The following is a 17,825-nucleotide window of genomic DNA, read 5'->3' as shown; positions in this document are numbered from 1 at the left end:
TCAGCTCTTCTTTGAAGGTCTGGTAGATTCTGCTCTGAAACCATCAGGCTTGTTTTTTGGCAGGGAGATATTTGATGACTACTTCTATTTTATTACAGGATATAGGACTGTTTAATCTATTTATCTGATCTTAGTTTAGCTTTGGTAAATGGAATCTATCAAGAAAATTGACCATTTCATTTAGATTTTCAAATTTTGTGGCATATAGGCTTTGGAAATAAGACCTAATGATTCTTTGAATTTCCACAGTGTCTGTCATTATGTCCCCAGTTTTATTTCTGATTTTGCTAATATGAATAGTTTCTCTCTGCCTTTTAGTTAGTTTGGCTAAGGGTTTGTCTATCTTGTTGATCTTCTCAAAGAACCAGTGCTTGGTTTCTTTGATTTTTGAGTTGTTTTATTTGTTTCTAATTTATTGATTTTAATCCTGAGTTTGATTATTTCCAACCATCTATTCGTCTTGGGTGTGTCTGCTTCTCCTCCCACCCCCGCAGGGTTTTCAGGTGTGCCGTTAAGTTGCTTCTATGAGATGTCTCAAACTTCTTTCTGAAGGTACTTAGTGCTATGAACTTTCCTCTTAGCACTGCTTTCATTGTGTGCCATAAATTTGGGTAAGTTATGCCTTAATTTTCATTATGAAGTCTCTAATTTCTTTTTTAAAATTTCTTTTCTGATCCAGCTATTGTTGAGTCGAGAGTTGTTTAGTTTCCATGCATGCTTAGGCGTTTTGTTATTTCTGTTGTTGTTGAGGTCTAGTGTTAGGCCATGGTGGTCTGATAAGATACAAGGGATTATTTCAATCTTCTTGTATCTGTTAAGGCTTACTTTGTGTCAGACTACATGGTGAATTTTGAAGAAGGTTCTGTGGTGTACTGAGAAGTTATACTCTTTTGAGTTTGGGTGAAAGGTTCTGCAGACATCTATTAGTTCCATGTGATTTAGGACCATTGTAAGTGTCATTATTTCCCTATTTAGCTTCTGTTTGGATGATCTGTCCCTTGGTGAGAGTAGAGTGTGAAGTCTCTATTAAGGTATTGGGATTGATATGTGATTTGAGCTTTAATAATGTTTCATTTACAAATATAGGTGCTCTTCTATTTGTGGCATAGATGTTCAGGATTGTGATGTCCTCATGGTGGATTTTTCTTTTGATGAGAATGAAGTGTCCCTCCACATCCTTTTTGATTAATTTTGTTTGAAAGTCTATTTTATTAGATATTAGGATAGCTACACCAGCTTGTTTTTGGGGGGTCTGTTTGTCTGATAAACCTTTTTACAGCCTTTTACTCTGAGGAAGTCTCTCTCATTGTTGCAAAGGTTTGTTTCTTGGATGCAGCAGAATGCTTGATCCTGTTTCTGCAACCATTCTGTTAGTCTGTGTCTTTTTATTGGAGAGTTGAGTCCATCGGTATTGATAGATAATAGTGACCAATGGATGTTAGTTCTTTTTGTTGTGGAGTTGGTGGTAATAGTGTGTTTGTGTGCTTTATTCCTTCTGATTTTTATTGTGATGTTATATATCTCCTGTGTTTTCTTGGCTGTAGTTGATTTCATTAGATTGGAATTTTCCTTATAGTATCTTCTGTGGGGCTGGGTTGCTGTGTAGATATTGTTTAAGTTTAGTTTTGTCATGGAATATTTTGTTTTCTCCATCTATGTTGATTGAAAGCTTTGCTGGGTATAGTAGTCTGGTTTGACATCTGTGTTCACTTTGTGTCTGCATGACATCTGTCTAGGCTCTTCTGGGTTTCATGTTTGTTTGTTTGTTTGTTTGTTTTAAAGTCTGGTGTGATTCTGTTAGGTCTGCCTTTGTATGTTACTTGGCCTTTTTTCCCTTGCTGCTTTTAACATTTTTTTTCCTTTGTTCAGTAGATTTAGTGTTTTGACTATTATGTGACATGAGTGGTTTCTTTTCTGGTCTAGTCTATTTGGTGTTCTGTAATCCTCTTGTATGTTTAAAGACATCTCTTTCTTTAAGTTGGGAAAATTTTCTTCTATTATTTTCTTAAAAATATTTTTTGGACCTTGGAGCCTGGAGGTTTTTTTTCCATCTATTTCTATTATTCATAGATTTTGTCTTTTCATGGCATCCTTGATTTCTTGGATGCTTTGTGTTTGAGACTTTTCCAATTTTATTTTTTCTTTGAGCGATGTATCAATTTCTGCAATGGTATCTTCAGTGCCCGAGATTCTCTCTTTCATCTCTTATATTCTGTTGATTATGCTTACCTTTGTAGTGTCTGATCTTTTCTCCAAGTTCTCCAGCTCCAGGGTTTTTTCTGTTTGTGTTTCTTTTATTGATTCTGATTCTGTTTTCATGTCTTGCACCATTTCCTTCATCTGTTTGCGTGTGGATTCCTGTCTTTCCATGATGGCATCTTTTTTTTTTTAATTCATGTCCTCTTTATGCACCTCTATTTGTGTAGCTAATTCTTTGAGAGTTTTGTTTGTTTTTCTGTTATGTGCCTCAAGTAACTCGTTAAGCATAGCTTTAAAATCATTCTCCTGTGTTTCCAATGAGTTAAAATATCCATTGATTTTGGGGGATCATGGTGAAACCATGATGTCCTGATTTTTGTTGGTTGTGTTCTTTTATTATTATTATTATTAATTACAGTTTATTCACTTTGTATCCTCCCTCTTCCCTTCCCAATCCCACCTCTCTCTCCATTCTCCACCCATGTGCCTCCCCAGATCCTCCTCTCCTTCTTTCTGATCCTAGTTCATAAGATCTCATTAGGAGTGGCTGCATTATCTTCCTCTGTGGCCTGGTAAGGCTGCTCTCCTTCAGGGGTAGGTGATTAAAGAGCAGCCCAGTCAGTTCATGTCAGAGATAGTCCTTGTTCCTATTACTATGGAACCCACTTGGACACTGAACTGCCATGGGCTACATCTGTGCAGGGGTCCTAAGTTATTTCCATGAATGGTCATTGGGTGGAGTATCAGTCTCAGAAAAGAACCCTGTGCCCATATTTTTTGGTTCTGTTGCTTTCCTTGTGGAGTTCTGTCCTCTCCAGGTCTTACTATCTTCTCCTTCTTTGATAAGATTCCCTAAACTCCACGAAAAGTTTGCCTATAATCCTCAGCATCTGCTTTGATAGTCTACAGGGCAGAGACTTTCAGAGGCCCTCTGTGATATGCTCTAGTCCTGTTCCCTATTTTCACCCTCTTCTGATGTCTATCCTCTTTGTCTTTCTGAATGGGGATTGAGCATCTTAGCCAGAGTCCTCCTTCTTGATTAGTTTCTTTAGTTGTACAGATTTTAGTATGTTTATCTGATATTATATATCTAATATCCACTTATGAATGAGTATATACCCTATGTGTCTTTCTGCTTCTGGGCTAGCTTCACTCAGAATGATCCTTTCCAGTTCCCACCATTTGCCTGCAAATTTCTTGATTTCCTTATTTTTCATTGATGAGTTATTCCATTGTGTAGATGTACCACAATTTCTGTATCCATTCATCAGATGAGGGGCATCTGGGTTGTTTCCAGCTTAGCTATTACAAATAAAGCTGCTACAAACAGGGTTGAAAAAAATGTCCTTGTTGTATACTTGAACATCTTTTGGATGTATGTCTAGGAGTGGTATAGCTAGATCTTGAGGAAGCTCTATTTCTGATTGTTGAGCATATTTCAGATATATGCTTGGGAGTGGACCTTGGGGTAGCACTATTTCCTAATTTTCTAAGAAAGTGCCAGACTGATTTCCAAAGTGGCTGTACAGGTTTACATTCCCACCAGCAGCGGAGGAGGTTTCCCCTTTCTCCACATCCTCTCTAGCATGTGTTGTCACTTGAGTTTTTGATCTTAGGCCTTCTGATGGATATAAGGTGAAATCTCAGAGTTGTTTTGATTTGCACTTTCCTGATGACTAAGGATTTTGAGCATTTCTTTAAGTGTTTCTCTGCCATTTGATATTCCTCTATTGAGAATTCTCTGTTTATCTCTGTACCCCATTTTTTAAATTGGATTAACTGATTTGTTGCTGTTTAACTTCGTGAGTTCTTTATGTATTCTGGATATTAGCCCTCTGTCACATGTAGGGTTAGTGAAGAGCCTTTCCCAATCTTTAGGCAGTCTTTTTGTTCTGACAACAGTGTTCTTTGTTTTACAGAAGTTTTTCAGTTTAATGAAGTCCCATTTATTGATTGTTGAACTTAGAGTTTGTGTTGTTGGTGTTCTGTTTGAGAAGTTGTCTCCTGTGCCAATGACTTCAAGGCTTTCTCTTCTAACAGGTTTAGTGTGGCTGATTTTATACTGAAGTCTTTGATCCATTTGGACTTTAGTTTGGTGCAGGGTGATAATTATGGATCTATTTGCATTTTATACATATAAAGAACAAAACAGGAGCCCACCACAGAGAAACAGTATCTCTAACAGAGTTATGAATCAAATGAACCTAACAAGCATCTACAGAACCTTACACCCAAACACAAAAGAATTTACCTTCTTCTCATCACCTCATGGAACCTTCTCCAAAATAGACCATGTAGTTGGTCACAAAGCAAGCCTAAATAGATACAAGAAGATTGAAATAATCTCTTGTATCCTATCTGATCATCATGGACTAAAGCTGGACTTTAACAACAACTGAATTAGCAAAAAGCCTACACACACATGGAAACAGAACAACTTGCTACTCAATGACAGCTGGATCAGTGAAGAAATAAAGAAAGAAATTAAAGACTTCCTAGAATTCAATGAAAATGAAGGCACAACATATACAAACTTATGGGACACAATGAAAGCAGTGCTAAGAGGAAAGTTCATAGCACTAAATGCCTTCAAGAAGAAATCTGAAACTTCTCATTCAACCATCTTAATTGTTCACCTAAAAGCCCTAGATAAAAAGAAGCAGACACACCAAAAAGGAGTAGACAACTGGAAATAATCAAACTCAGGACTGAAATTGATAAATTTGAAACACATACAACAATTCAAATAATCAATGAAACCAAGAGCTGGTTCTTTAAGAAAATCAACAAGATAGACAAACCCTTAGCCAAACTAACTAAAAGGCATAGAGACACTATCTAAATCAACAAAATCAGAAATGAAAGGGGGGACATAACAGACACTGAGGAAATCCAAACAATCATTAGGTCTTACTTCAAAAGCCTATACACCACAAAAAAAAAGTTGATTGTATTCTTACGTGTGCCTTTAGCCATCTGCTGGTCAGTGGCCCTTGCTGTTTGTTCCTGGAGCCTGTACTGCAGACTGGGTCTTCTGTATCTGGAATCTGGAGTATTCTTCAGTAAGATGAGAGAGGCACACCTGTTCCAGAGTGGGTGTTGGTTTTTCAGATGCAGCTAGGGGAGGAAGGTCACAGGCACAAGTGTGCAAGTGCCGGAGTGTGAAGGGAGGTGTACCTGCCTGGAAGGAGTGTGAGTGAGCTGAGCAAGCAAGAGCAGGTTGTGGCGCGGGCTTGGTTTGCATGTGAGCAGTGAGCATGAGTAGGTGCCCTGTATGGTTCAGTGGCCCTCAGGCCTGTCTAGGTTTTGTGCTCCAAGTGCTCAGATCTGCTTGAGCTTCTCTATCTTGGTTCCAGGGATTGTTTGGCTGCACTCCACTGGGAGACCCACAGAACAAGGGCTTCAATGTTGAGAACACTGTCCCAAGGATCCCTATGTTGCCCAAAGTGGGGGTGTGGGTGGGAGGGATCTAATGTCTGGCTGCTAGCATAGAGGGACCATGGATCTGGGGCTCTGTTTGTACTCTCTCTCAAAGCACTCACTTGCAGGTGTGTGTGGAAGCTCACAGAGCCTGCAAGCACTCACCAGCCGATAGGTGTGCAAAGAATAGAGGGCCAGTGAACTCACTAGCAGGTGTATGTGGTAGCCTCAGAGAGCCCAGTTTTCTACTCTCAGATGTGGGTCCCCAGTTTGGCCTTTAGAGTAAGGAGTTTCCCAGTTCCTGGGGTTATGTGCTACCAGCATGAAGGTGCAGGCTATAATTTGCCACTCTCAGAAGCCAGAGATACCCACGGGGGTTGGATCCAAACTTTCCCAGCTCATGGGTTGTCCCCTCTAGCTCAGGAAGCCTCAAAGTTGATGCTCTGTTTTCAGACACCTATCCACTCACCAGTTTTGGAGTTTCGGGTCTTCTGCCCTTCAGAAAAGGTGCACGCTGGTTGCTGCCATCTTGGAACCCCATATGTCTGGTTTTATGTTGAGATCTTTGATCCCCTTGGACATTAATTTTGTGCAGGATTATACATATGGATCTATTTGTCTTCGCAGTGGGATAATAACTACTATATGAAAAGCTGCTCCCAGGCTCCCACAGCTCAGTGTAGCTCTGCTTTTAGAAGATATTGTAATACATTCACCTCTCTCTGCTTTACTGTTGCTACTGATTTTCGATTAATTCAGCCCTTTCATGGTAGCCTAAGTGCCCTTTTAAACATGTAGCCACGAACCAGATTCCATTTCTCCAGTTGTATTTCGCTGTCCTCATATCTACACTCTAGACTCTACCTTCTGCACTGACTGCCTCAGTTTCAACCTCCAACGTACACCCACATTTACCCAGGCTCTCCTGGGACCCATGATTGTTCAGACCCACAGCCTTTCAACTCCTTAATCACCACGGAGTCCATTCCTAACTTAGAACCTTTGAAGTAGCTAGCCCTTTAGTCTGGAGTCTTCTTTTCCAAATTTCCCCAATATTGATTTTCCTTTCTTCCTTCATCACATAAATGTCAATTTAAATGTCATCTCTCTTCTAAGTGGCATCTGCTCTTCCAATTTAATACTTGTGTTGTCTCTATCAACTCAATCTGCATAATTTTTGGAAAATGTTCTACACCCATTTCCTTTATTTATTGTTTCCTTATTTCTCATCCATCTTAAAATACAATAACATGAACCCAGAGTTCCCATCTAGTTCCTTGGTTAGTTTAATTGTGATATTTAACCAACTATTTAAAACTAAAGTAGCAAAGATACTCTGACTAGTGGATGAAGAAAGATTGACAGAATAAATAGAAAATGTGTATTGAGAGGCATTATGTAGAATCATTGCATTTATGCAGATGCACAATGTCCGCCAAACAGAAAAAAAAAAGCTTTTCATTTAATCTTTAATTAATGTTTATCACTCAATATGTATCAGTCACTATGAAAGAAGCATGGGTTACAGACGGGAAAAATCAGCTGCTTGTCAGTAAGGATTATACCATGTACAGAGAAGTCCTATATAAAAAAGTGGAATGCAATCATATGCTGTAACTGTGCCCCAGCACAGTATGCACGGAATTAAAGGACAACTGAAACTAGGCTGAAAAAAAGGCAGGGTATTGGAAGTTTGATTGATTGCTAAGCAGATGAAGTTGGGTTAAAAGATAGAAATTTAAAGATAGCATTTTTTCCCCCTGAGAATTCTCAAGGCCTACGTGGAGGATGAGGAGAGATACAGGTGAGATCACATAATGAGAGATGAGAGTGCTTGGAAGAGGGGCAGGAAACTGCTCAGAAAGGCCCTTGTATGAGCTTTAAAGAACTTTGTTGTTTAGCCTCGCATCCTGAGCGTATCATTTTAGCTTTTTATGGTATCCAACCATGCTTGGGGAGAATGTCCTGCTTCAATGGCTGTAAAGGCCTGAATGATCATGGCTGCATCACACTGTTGTGAGACTCTAATCTTGCATATATACCACAGGCAAACCAAGGAGACCAACACCAGAAGGCCTGCTAACACTCCCATGCCCGCCCATTCCTTCAGATGATTCATGGCTGCAGCAATCCATGTTGATAATCCTGTGGCTAGTCCTGCGTCCACTCCCGTAGAATTTACTGTGACAATGGCCACTCTCAGCTGCTCCATCGTAGTATCGAATTCTCCAGTCCAATTACCTAAAATATAGCTCGACAATTGTTTAGACAGATTTGCAGCACAGGAAAAATTCTCATGTTGTATGCTAGTGACACAAAGTCCAGCATACTTTCATTGACAGCCAGGTTGAGCGATTTGCCATAGGGTATCAATTTGCTCCTGCAAGAGGTCAATCCTCTGATTGAACACCATCAAGCTTCCTTTTAGTTGAGCATTAATTCCTTTATGTACAACTAAGGCATGAGCTACATGATACGCTCAGGATGCAAGGCTAAGCACTGCACTCAGGGTCAGCCGCTTTGGACCCAGAGAAGAGCATGTCTGATTGCATGCGGGTTGATGCCCCAGGTCCCGCCTCTGAGAAAAAGGTATCGGACTGGTCTGATGCTCTTTGGGTGGATGACACCTAAATGAACATCTGTACAAAGTCCCAATTTATTTCTAATATCAGAGATCAGACCTCTACTCTTGCCTGATGCGTCTAAAACAAAAAGGGGGAACTGTAGAGAGCTGCGGAATGCTATGCCTTAAAGATGGAGCTCGTTTCCGCCTTCCACCTTCCCGATGGTGAGTGTTTTCTGTCACGAACAACTCCACATTTGGCTAAGGCCGAGGATCTGGCTTGCTTCCATGTATGTGGACCTATCTGCATTGCCCCCGTGGCACGCCTGGGTTGGCTACCCAGAGGCTATTTAAGCTGTGGGCTGGCTTTCCCCGGGGTCCGAGGATTGTTCAATGTTCCTGAATAAACTGCATTGAAAAAAAAAAAAAAAAAAAAAGAACTTTGTTGTTGTCTTGTAGATAGATAATAACTGTTGTAGAGTGATAAGATTTTTTTTCTGGAGTGATGGTCAGCATATATCAGGAGACAGCATATATCGGACATAGTTTGAAGTGGTTTTCATGGGCTGGTGGGAGGTGATAGATGATAACTTTAGGACATCTTAAGGTCAGAAGGATACAAAGTTAATTTAGAAGGTGGTAAAATCAGTGTTCAGTTGGCTGCCACCTCAGCAATTCAGTAGTTGTGCAAAAGCTTAGAAGAGGAAAAAGAAACAAAACTACTCAAATAGAATCCTTCTTTCTTCCAACTCTCACATTACAAATGTGATTCATCAGAAAGTCTTAGTTCTACCTTAAACACTGTCAGAATTGTATCTCTTTTTTTTTTTTTTCAATGCAGTTTATTCAGGAACCTTGAACAATCATCTGACCCTGGGGAAAGCCAGCCCACAGCTTAAATAGCCTCTGGGTAGCCAACCCAGGCATGCTACGTGGGCAATGCAGATAGGTTCACATACACGGAAGCAAGCCAGATCCTCAGCCTTAGCCAAATGTGGAATTGTTCATGACAGAGAGCACTCACCATCGGGAAGGTGGAAGGCAGAAACCAGCTCCATCTTTAAGGCTCAGCAGCTCTCTACAGTTCCCCCTTTTTGTTTTAGACGCATCAGGCAAGAGTAGAGGTCTGATCTCTGATATTAGAAATAAATTGGGACTTTGTACAGATGTTCATTTAGGTGTCATCCACCCAAAGAGCATCAGACCAGTCCGATACCTTTTTCTCAGAGGCGGGACCTGGGGCATCAACCCACATGCAATCAGACATGCTCTTCTGGGTAGAATGATAGAAATGAACATAGCATAAAGAGATACAATTCTGAACACTGTCAGAATTGTATCTCTTTATGCTATGTTCATTTCTATCATTCTACTCCAAGACACCACCATCTTTTTTCGAAACTCCTTACATGGTGCCTTCTCTGGTCCCACAATCACCCATTCATTTGCAGCTCAGCCCTGGGAGAAATCTTTCTGAAAATTAAATCAATCTACTTCAGTTCTCTGCTTGAAATGAAATCTCAGTGTCTTCCTCTAACCTTCAGAACAAAATCTTGGCTTCAGTTTTTTGACTGAGAATTTGTTCTATCACTCAGCCTATTGGCTGTATGTCATTTTCTTTTTCTGGAATGTTCTTCTACAGATTCTATCAGATGTTTAATATCCCTCTTAGTTCAGCCTGAAACCATAAAATTAATCAATATCTACAATTACTTGTATATATATATATATTTCTTCAATAAACCTACCTTTGAAAGATCTTTGACACCTTAAATATTATATACTTCTGACACATCCCAAAATCCAAGTATAGAAAATATGAATGTACATTTTTAGAATGAGTTCATAAATGGGAAAAGAAAAAATACCCCCTCTTGGAGTCTTTGCTTCCCTTTCTCCTAAAAACAGGTATCTTCCTGATATTTCTTTCTCTTGTTTTATTTCTCTTCTCCTTATATCCAGAAACCACATCTTATAGGTATGTGCTCCAGTAGACACAGGTAGATCTTGTTTGCAAATAAAAATCTGGCATCCCTACAATCTTCTTCTCTTTATTACATTTACATGGAGCAAAACAAGCCAAAGTTCTTTTCTGAGTCATACTGGGAGAGATTGGAGAAGAGAAGAAAGGGAGAAAGCAAAATTGCTGACTTTTAAGACTATGTGGCCTGCAAATTTCATGATTTCCTTGTTTTTAATTGCTGAGTAGTATTCCATTGTGTAAATGTACCATAATTTCTGTATCCATTCCTCAACTAAGGGATGTCTGGGTTGTTTCCAGGTTCTGGCTATTACGAATAAAGCTGCTACAAACATGGTTGAGCAAATGTCCTTGTTGTATACTTGAGCATCTTTTGGATATATGCCTAGGAGTGGTATGGCTGGATCTTGAGGAAGCACTATTCCTAGTTGTCTGAGAAAGCACCAGATTGATTTCCAAAGTGGTTGTACAAGTTTACATTCCCACCAGTAATGAAGGAGGGCTCCTCTTTCTCCACATCCTCTCCAGCATGAGTTGGCACTTGATCTTAGCTGATGGCTGTAAGGTGAAATCTCAGGGTTCTTTTGATTTGCATTTCCTTGATGACTAAGGATGCTGAGCATTTCTTTAAGTGTTTCTCTGTCATTTAATATTCCTTTATTGAGAATTCTCTGTTTGGCTCTCTACCTCACTTTTTAAATCGGATTAATTGGTTTGTTGCTGTTTAAGTACTTGAGTTTATATATTCTGGATATTAGTGCTCTGTCAGATAGAGGGTTGGTGAAGATCCTTTCAGACGTTTTGTCAACAGTTTTATCCACAATACAGATATCTGTGAACATTACATCATTACTAACTGACAGCTTTACAATGCTTTTTTCCTGGTAAAGTGAGTTCTGTTCCAGACTTCTATCCAGACATGATAATCCTATGAGACAAGGACTTTGAATCTGTCCTGCCTTGAGCAATGCATCCATCTAAGTGTAGAGCTCAATGTGGTTGTTGTTTCTTTCTTCTGCTACCACACATTCCTTAATGTAAGGTCTGGGTACATGGTTCAGTGAGAGGAAGCTTGAGGTCACCATCAGAATTGTATTCACTGTACAAAGCATAATCAAGAGTGCTGACAAGACACTAGCGAGGCAGAGAGCCAGAGACTCTCACCACTTTGGAAGATGGAATAAAGAATATTCTTTGTTCCCAGTGCCTAATTTTCCTTCAAGTTCTCTATATCGCTGCATACTTCTTACTATGAGGGTGACTGAGCTGTACAGTTCACGTCTGCAATATTAGTTCGGTTTCTTAATGAGCCTGACCACATTAGAAGGTAAATTAACTGTGGATGGATCACAGAATTCTTACTCCCTTGCATCAACAACCAGCTTTCAGTGAAGCCCAACTGGGCAGAGACATTATCTTCCCTGGGCACTTGCCTCTGGTTGGTTTGGTTGATAGTAATAATAACCTCACTGATCTTGTTTGGGAAAAATAAGGAAGGCTGTAGCCTGTGTCCCTGTGTTAAAAACTTAAATCATGTGCTGCCAGGACCTGTTACTTAAAAAAAATTACCTTAAGGTTTTAACCATTATTCCCCCAAACCTAAAGATATCCATGTCCTGATTTATAATTATTTTCCTATTTTAATTCATTTCTACACCTAACTAGTTCTACTGATCCAGCCTTTTCTCATGGCAATAAGAAAACATTCTAATCTTACCTTTCTAGGAGGAAGAGGCAGATTCCTCAAACTACTGTGAGTTTGAGGTCAGCCTGGTCTAAAAGGAGAGTCCAGGACAGCCAAGGGTATACAGAGAAACCCTGTCTCAAAAATCCAAAATAAATAAATAAATACGTAGAAATTTAAAATCAGCCTTCTTCCATTAACTTGATTCCTTCATCGTTTGTGTCAAAAAGTTCACATTTGAGTTAGCTTAAAATGCTGAAAAAGAAATAACTATATCGATATATTCATTTAGCAAATTAATATTTTGGCTCATTAGAGCAATTTTCAGTTCAAATACAAAAATGTCTTAAAATCCCCTACAGACCCAGCCAAAGATTTTTTTCCATGTAATTATGAATTCCTTCAAATTAAGTATCAAGACTAAGTCTCACACTCACTAACTTAAAAATAATAGTATAGAATATTCTGTTGTACAATTAACCTGTTTCCACATATTGGATTAGTCAGGCTATCCAAAAAAGGTCACCAACAGGAAATATTTACATAACTGTCTAAGACAGCAACATTTCAGTCTATGCCATTCCATATATAAGATTGTATTCTGAAAATATTATAGGAGAAATGCTGGTTACTCTGACATCCTTGCTATACACATATATTAATTTATAGTGACCCATATAAATAAGTACAAATTTTCCTTATAAATTAAAAATAAACATTTAAAAATAATATAAGAATGCAGTCTATTTCTGTCAACTATGGGCATTGTGGCCATTGTTAATACCATAGTACAATGCATTACTAATAAGTTCATGGTGATGATTATATAGATACAGCTACTGCAGTGCCAGTCAGAAAACAGTACTGCAAATACTATTAAATAAAATTATATAGCAAAAGTAAATAATGTTTGATAAGGACAATATTTTGTGTACTTACCATCTTGTTTGTGTGTACATGTGTTTGTGTGTAGAATAATGTGTGTGCATATGAAGGCACTCATGTGAAGTCTGAGGATAGCTTGTCGGCATCACCCTTCTCCTTCCATTATGTGGGTTCAGGAATTGAGCTCAGGTCGTCAGGCTTGGTGGCAAACACCTTTATTCTCTAAGTCATTTCACTAGCCTATGCTTATTATCTTATTATCATCATTGTTTTTGAGTATACTTCCTCTAGTCATTAAAAAATGTATATTAGAAAACATTTATTATAAGTGTTACCCTGCCATGTTACCCTGGCTGTAGCCTCATGCCTATCACACCTACAATATTTCTGGATCTTGTCAAGAGGTAATGGTAACTCGTTTACCCATGCCATCTATTTGTTGTTTATTCACTTTGTGATGTAAAAATAATAACAAAATCACCAATAATGTATTTTTTCAAAATATTTCTCCATGACTGGCACATGATTATGTGTGTTTATAAAGAGATTCATTGCAAGAGATTAATTTAGGTGGTGATGGAGGCTAAGGATTGGTGGTCAGCAAGCTAGGGAACCAAGAGATCTGCTGATGTGAGAAAGGAGGGAAACTGGCAGGTACCAGATCCGGGAAGAGCCAGTTCTTCAGCCTGATCCCAAAGCTGTTACTGAGCAATGTCTCCATTTAACAGGCAGGCAGGAGAAGCTCCCTCCATAGATCTTTATCCACCAGGTCTTCTGAATAAGGTACACTAGGGAGGTAAATCTGATCTATTCAGTTAAAAGCTAATTGTATTCAAAAATATCCTCACAGTCACACCCAGAACGATGTCTAATCAGACATGTGGTACAGTGATAGCAGGAAACCTGCTTATCCATCACACATATTAGAGACTTTCTGAGCAGCCAGCATTGATATGTTTCATTCTGTTAGCCAGTGCTTAGTTCTCTGCCATGCCCTACTGAAATTTTACACAAAGGAAACTATATCATATTTGCCCTGCATGGATTAAAGACAACAAGGTTGATCTCAGGGTCAGGAGGAAGAATGACCCTCTCTCAGAAATACAAGGATCCTCACAAATGCAAACCATCTCTATAGTTTTAGTTTTCTTGTAATTGTACTTAAAACATAAACCAAGTAATCAAAATTACTATCACTGTAACATTTAACCAACTCAAAAGTTGTGATATTTTAAAGCATTTGTAAATTGTTGTATTCCATAACTCCAGAATGTTTTGATTCAAGCCAATGAAGTTTCAAGAATTCCTGGCCACTCCAGATTAGTGGTTGCTACACTGGGCAGCACTTCCATAAGTGGCTTCCCTGATGTGTTCAGTCTACGCATCTTACCTCATTTCATTGCTTGTCTTAGATCCAGCCAATACAGTATTTATGGGGAAAGAGCACCTATTTGGAGAAGTTGATACAAGACAAAGAAAGTCGAAGTGACATTTGTTAGGACATGCTGCCTGGGAAAATCAGAGTTAGGTGATCAGTCACCATTCTCTTTCTACAAGTTGCCAAGGCTGCTTTGTCAAAATGTCATTGGCTCATTCTTAGGCAAACGTTCTCCTACCTATTACTTAGTCTACATCATTCAAATCACTTCCTTCACATCACATATTGACTGCTGGATGAAATGCCCTTGTATGAAGTACCCTGGGACTGGGAGAATGTAGACTGAAGCTACAAACTGTGAAGCAGAGCATGCTTTACTCCGGTTTCTTCTGTTGCAGTTGAGTGAGAGGCAAGCCTATAAATCATCACAGAATGTTGTGAATGTATGCAATGTTATGCATTCTACCCACTCATAGTTCAGAAGCTCCATTTCAGTAAAATTATGCAATTTTCTTAAGTTGATTTCTACATCCCTATGTCATACTCATTTCATTTCATATTAATTTCTCTCATTATCCCATCAGGACTGCTGAAATTAGGTGCTTCAAGAACACTTTGCCTTCTTCCTTAGTACAATATTCCTGGAGTTAGGTTGTCCCATGAAATAATCTCTGTGTCTATCTGCTGTCCATTTTCTATCTTCATAATGTAAGAGTCTTCTCCAGCTCACACTCACTGCCCTTGGTTAGAAAGCTTTTGATGACAAGGAGGATCTTAGTAAAGATGCTTAATTCTCATTCAGAAGGTAAAACAGGATAGACACTGGAAGTGGTATAAGCGAGGAAACAAGACTGGAGCCTACCTCAGATGTCCTCTAAAAGACTCCACCCAGCAGGGGATGGAAGCAGATGCAGAGACTCACAGCCAAACATTGGACAAAGCACAGGGAGTCTTATGGAAGAAGGAGGTTATAAAATATAAAATGACCCAGAGGGGAAGAGTGGACAGGAGCCACACAGGAGACCATCAAAGGGGGAAAAAAAAGAGACTGTACATAGAGAGGACATAAATGCCCTGCTCAGATGTAACCTATAGACAGGTCTCCATGTGGGTTCACTACTAAGATGAGTAGAGACAGTCTCTGACATGAACTTGGTTTCCTGCCACTTGATCACTTCTCCCTGGTGGAGTGACCCAGCCAGCCCACAGAGGAAGAGGATCCAGGCAGTCCTCATGGGACCTGATGGGCTCCAGTCAGACAGTAGGGGAGGAGGACTTCCCTTATCAGCAGACTAGGGAAGAGGAATAGGGGAAGAAGAAGAAGGGAGGGTAGGACCTGGAGAAGATGAGGGAGGGACTACAACTGGTATTCAAAGTGAATAAATTGTAAATAATAATAATGATAATAATATAGAAAAGGAAAACTTTTGATTACCTTGAGTGTGATCAAGGCTATTGATACTATATCTCAAAGGGGAAAAAATCAATTCAATATTATAGTACCAGTGTCACAGAAAAGTAGTAGTTGATTATGATCCCTGAGATTTGAAATACATTTATAATACAATTCTTGTGAACTTACAGTGTGGTGTTTTCAAAATATACTTTTGCTTAGTAAAATATAGAAGCCTTAGTTTGTTTTGTTCTGGAATCTCCTCTTGTGGTGGTTTGAATAGGAATGGCTTCCATAGACTCATGTGTTTGAATTCTTGGACCATACAGAGGGAGGGACACTATTAGGAGGTGTGGCTCTATTGGAGTAGGTGTGGCCTTGGAGGAAGGGTGTCATTGTGGGGGTGAGATTTAAGGTTTCAGAAGCTCAAGCCAGTTTACTTCCCTCTGCCTGGGGGTCAAGATATAGAACTCTCAGCTCCTTCTCCAGCACCTCGTCTGTCTGAATGCCACCGGCCATGATGATAATGGACTAAACCTCTGAACAGTAAGCTACGCCCATTACATGTTTTTCTTTATAAGCGTTGCCAAGGGGCTACAGCTGGCATACAAAGTGAATAAACTGTAATTAATAAAAATAAAAGAAAAATTAAAAAAGAAAGAATTGCCATGGTCATGGTGTCTCTTTACAGCAATAAAACTCTAAGTAAGACACCTTCATACTTTAAGATGAAGATATTTTAATTTCCTTGAGGAATAATATTCCATAAATAATGATTCAGCAATTTCCTCTTGCAAAGGAAAAAGAATTGTATATCCTTTTAAGATTTATCACTTCAGAATAATTCAAGGACTTGGTTCTACATGGAGAAGTTTCTAAGTAGAGTTTTGGTCAAAGTACTTTCTTTTAATACTTTCAGAAGCCTTTGTGATATTTTTTTCTTGGTTGGATGCTAATTCCCAACTATGTTAATACACCTTAAATCCTGTTACTTCCTTCTGAATCCACTCCTAGCATTTCTTGGCTAATGCTTCCCAAATTTGCTCCCTTGTGGCCCCAGTTGCACACAGGATGCATGTGTATGCACCGACACTCACCAAGGCTCCTGCACTTTGGCTGACCATCAAAACCAAATCAGAGAAAAGCACAAAGTGCTGATGACTAGACAAAGTGTCCAGTCCAATGCACCAACTCATTCATCATGCATTAGCATCCCTTCTGCCTTCATTTTTCTGCTCTCTGTCACCAGTCTTTATTACTTAAATACATTTTTTATCAGTATTATACTTTAACCCAGAATGTCTGGAATTAGGTTTGGGTTCTCTTATCCCCAGATTCTTCAATGTTTAAATAAAAGCAGAAATCTGCCTGTGCAGCTGCAAAACTAATTGTGATAGTCTCTCTCACTTTCTGCCTCAGTTGACTTTTTTCTTCAGCTGACATTTGTACAGTTACAAAGGTGACCTATTTGCCCAATAACCATCGGACTCCTTCCACTTATGTGAAGGGCTCTTGCCCACGATGCCACATCAAAGCAGGAGGAAGCAGCAGGTCATGCTGAGAGGTGTCTCTGGGGAGATGAGGACTTAGCAGATTCATTTGTAAAAATTCAGCCCTGAGTCCTGACACTGGTCTTAGTATTATTTCGCTGCCTACATAGATATATTTGATGTAGTCCCTAAGAGATGATCCTTGCCATACCCAAGCTAAGTGACATTGATTTGTTTCAATTACACTGTAGTAGAATGTAAGGTGAGAAATTCCATCTCAGCGATATAATCGACAGCTGCACAAAGGGGCTATCTTAGTTGTCAGGCATCGGACAGAGCAGAAGAGAGACACACCGTCTCACAGCATCTCAGCCATCTGTGAGAAGGTTCTCTGAGGAAAGTGTGGGAAAGGTAGTTGAAATCCTCCACTTGTCAAGGTTAGCTATCAAATGATGAGCTTGCCTATGGATCCTTAACAAATACATAGAATTTTCCTAAGTTATTTTTGATGTGATACAAATACAGAAGTTACCTTTTCCTCTTTAATAATTCTCCTTGACATTGTAAAGGTTGTCTTTTTCCCAGAAATTAGAAACTAATATGGAAAGTAGGCTTCAAATGCCCAGTTTTCTTTCTCTTTTTTTTTTTCAGGGTTTCTTGAATGGCCTTCACTGTTTGCAAATGTGACTGGCTTATTTATTTGGAACATAGTGAGCTGACCTTTGTCTTACATGCTAAATGACTGTGTAAATGTACCATCGATGCATTGCGCATTTATGAATGCAGAGGATTGGAAGTGTATACTCAGAACAGCACATGTGCTACATATGAC

The sequence above is a fragment of the Meriones unguiculatus genome, chromosome 2 (genome assembly GCF_030254825.1).
Source record: "Meriones unguiculatus strain TT.TT164.6M chromosome 2, Bangor_MerUng_6.1, whole genome shotgun sequence".
Taxonomy (NCBI): Eukaryota; Metazoa; Chordata; class Mammalia; order Rodentia; family Muridae; genus Meriones; species Meriones unguiculatus.
Note: the sequence above shows the minus strand (reverse complement) of the source record.